Source organism: Pleurodeles waltl, chromosome 9 (genome assembly GCF_031143425.1).
Source record: "Pleurodeles waltl isolate 20211129_DDA chromosome 9, aPleWal1.hap1.20221129, whole genome shotgun sequence".
Lineage (NCBI taxonomy): Eukaryota > Metazoa > Chordata > Amphibia > Caudata > Salamandridae > Pleurodeles > Pleurodeles waltl.
The window spans coordinates 1,076,459,803-1,076,463,542 of record NC_090448.1 but is presented as its reverse complement, the minus strand read 5'-3'; the positions used below and the strand labels follow the sequence as shown (position 1 = coordinate 1,076,463,542).

The 3,740-nt window shown below is 46.1% G+C and overlaps 1 pseudogene; it reads left to right on the top strand.

The window, feature by feature from the left end:
* Positions 1-3,058: 3,058 nt before the first annotated feature.
* On the top strand, positions 3,059-3,167 carry LOC138260622 (5S ribosomal RNA; annotated as a pseudogene).
* The last annotated feature ends 573 nt before the right edge of the window (positions 3,168-3,740 follow it).

Genomic DNA, 3,740 nt, shown 5'->3' with positions numbered 1-3,740 from the left:
GTGTGTTGAGTGTGGTGGTGTGTGTTGTTTTGTGTGTGGATAGTGTGTGGGTGATGGTGTTGAGTGGCTGTGGCTGCTAGTTTGTGGATGCTGGTGTCTCGCTCTGGCCTTCTTTCAGAATTTTTTGGCGTAGGGGTTTGTGGGTGATGTGGTTTATATTGTATTGTGTGTGTGGGAGTGGTGTGTGTATGTGTATCAGGTGTGTGAGATTCAAATCGTCCAATGTGGCTGAGTTTTGTTCGTTTGTGTGTATTCTGACCGCGGCGGTGTGTCCCGCCAATGGAATACCGCGTTTGAATGACCGCCGCGTGGATTCGTGGGTCGTAATGGCATGGGCGTATTTCTGTTGGCGTGGCGGTGGAGGTTTTGTCACCTCCACCTTTCCGCCGACCGCCGGCTGTCGGATTTTCGGAGGTTTGCCTTCTGCGGGTCAGAATGACCGTGGCGGGTTTCCGCGGCCGCGGCGGTGTTATGGCGGTCTTCTGACCGGCGGTAAGTGCATTTTACCGCCGGGGTCAGAATGACCACCTTAGTAATTTTCATCACTATATGCTAATCGAACCACTGCCGTGCACAGCCTTTGCCTGTGCGCCGTGGGGGTTAGCCACAGAGCCTGGTCTTGGACCAGACCCTGCAGCTATCCCCTGATAACCACCCAAACCAGAGCTGAGCAATGCTGGGCTGCAGGCAGGGCCTGCAGCAAACACCTATAACCACCCAACCCCATACCATGCACAGCCAAACTGTCTGTCTCTCTTCATAAGAGAATAGGTGTGAGAGGGTGTCCCTGGGTGTGAGAGTGTCTGGGTGTGAAAGTTGGTGCATGAGGGTCTGAATGGGTCTGTTAGTGGGTGTGTCAGTGTCTGGGGGTCTGTGAGTGGGTGCATCAGTATCTGAGTGAGTCTGTGAGTGGGTGAATGAGGGTCTGAGTGGGTCTGTGAGTGGGTGCGTGAGTGTCTGAGTTGGTTTGTGAGTGTGAGGGTCTGAGTGGGTCTGTGAGTGGGTGTGTCAGTGTCTGAGTAGGTCTGTGAGTGGGTGCATGAGGGTCTGAGTGGGCCTGTGAGTGGGTGCATGAGTATCTGAGTCGGTCTGTGAGTCAGTGCTTGAGCGTCTGAGTGGGTCTGTGAGTAGATGTGACAGTGTCTGAGTGGGTCTATGAGTGGGTGCATAAGGGTCTGAATGAGTTTGTGAGTGGGCACATTAGTGCCTGAGTGGGTCTGAAAGTGGGTGTGGGAGTTTATGAGTGGGTCTGAGTGGGTGTAGGAGTGTCTGAGTAGGTGTGTGAGTGGGCGCATGAGTCTGAAATATGAAGAAAAATCATTTTAAACCTATAATTTGACCCTCAAGCACCCCTATATCACCCTTGTGGGGCCATGGTACTTCCGTCCTAACCCCTTATGCTACTTTTCATTTTGTTTTTCAGCCCCAGGGACCCTTTTCCGTAACATAAAGTGACAGCCGCAACTTTCTGGTCAGATTTTGGCCAGCCAAATACAGCACTTCTATTTGCATGTGTATTTGTGAAAATTCACGAATATTCTGGATATATTTGCGAGCCCAGATATACAATTTTGGATTTTCTTTAATTTCTCATAAACTACTGAATGGATTTACACCAAATAAGTGAAAGCGTAATCTGTGTACCAGAAGATAGCTTTCTGTCCAATTTGGTGTAATTCTGTCTAGGGGTTCGGGCTGCAGTCATGTCTAAAGGTCCTATGGGAATTAACATGGGAAATGCAACTTTTTTTACCCCCCTTTTTTTCCGCTCCTGCGTGACAGATCACCCCGAAAATTTCCATGCACAATAAGAGTCACCAGGGCACCTTTTTGGGGAAAATGTTGTGATGATTCATCTAACTGTGCCAAAGTTATTGGCAAGTCAAACACTTTTTTTCTGTGGAAACTAGGTCATAACAATATCTAGTGGCAACTGCCACTAGCTAACATATATATATATATATATATATATACATATATATATATATATATATATAATAATTTACATTTTCATAATACTAACAATGATTCCCTTTTCATTCACTGTGGCCTTCATATGTTGCACAATTCTACTAAAAGTAGCAAGGAAACCCAAAAAATAAACTAGACTACACATAAAAAATTTCAAAATTACTACATGAACAACTAAAAGACACATTTAGCGTCACTTGATTATGTAAACCAAGAAACAAATACATAACAAGTACAATAGATGAAAAGAAATAAATCACGTTAAATCTGATTGCTAGTCTGTGGTTGTAGTTAGTATTCCCAAAGATACGGATTCCTTGAATGTCTAATAACTTTCCACCCGTTTCACAAATCACCACAAAACTTCCCAGACCTATAGCATTTTCTACATTTTTGGATTTGGATAATGGAAAGTGTTTTTGGTGAATCATCCAGGGGGCCAAAAATAACAAGCATTTGCAATGCAACAGGTCTCGTGTTTCTCCAAGTTAGAGCTATTAGCAGTTGTAAACTCCCATCCGGACTTTTCTTGCCACATTAAACCTATCGGCAAAAGTGCAATTATCTACGTGACAGGCAAAAGTGGAATTAACGATGTAACAGGGTCGATGTCATGCAAAGCGCTCGAAGTCTGCCAAGCGAGACCGCACTGCGAAAAAAGATAAAAAGTAGTCCACAAACTGAACGGAAAACAGCGAGCCTCGCATGTTTTCAGTACTTGGTCGCTGCGCTCAAGGAGGGCTAACCACCGGAAAAGGCATGACGTATGCATGCCTCCCACTAATGAAAGCAAACAGATTTTGAAAGGCAAGCCCACGAACCAATGAAAGACACTGACGTGACATGGGGGCGGGTCCGAGCCCTTTTCTAACTACCAATGCGTCTCGCAAACAAAACGCATGCGCAAGCGCATGAGACGCAGGCTTGACCCTAAAAATGGTGTTCCATGTGGGTTGGGGCATTGGGCCTTAGGGAGTGAGCCCATGTCCGACTTCCTAAGGGTAGCCTGTGCAGGTGCGATTACGAGCAGCAGGCTCCGGGCGGTCGGCTTGGTGAGCAGAAGAGAGCTGAAACTGCAGCTTTTCCTGCCTATGGTCATACCACCCTGAATGCGCCCGATCTCGGAAACTAAGCAGGGTCAGGCCCGGTTAGTACTTGGATGGGAGACCGCCTGGGAATTCCAGGTGCTGCAGGCATTTTGCGTCTCGCAGAGACTAGTTGCTGCACGTCTTAGCTCAATTATACAGCTTCCTTGCTAATTTCATTTTCCACTTTTTATTTCCTGCACTCTTTTTTTTCTGTTGTAAAAAAAGAAATAAAAAAGAACAGCAATAACACTAAAATACACACTTTCCAAAGGAAAACTTACAATTATTCTGCACTTTCCACACGGCCCAAGGTGAAGAAAACATTTGCTCCACGACGGGCAAAGGGATCCCTAGCTAAGGCTTTGCTTTCTTGCGTAAGCATATGCGTGAGGTCTTAAGACCAGATCTCGCTTCTTGTGATGTCATTTCCTGTCAGGTCATAGGTTGTGATACCACTACCTGTGATTCCAGGTGCGATTTCACACGCTGTGGTGTCATGTGCCGTGATGTCACTTGCATAGTGTCTAACTTGGTCAGTCCCCCCACTTATTTTCTTTAAGACTTGTGCCATGAATAAGCCTTAGCCCCCAAGAAATAGTGCTTGAGCCCACTATTGGCAACCAAATGGAAAAAATCAGCCCAGCGTGTCAGAAATGTGATAAAAGGACGATGATGTATTCG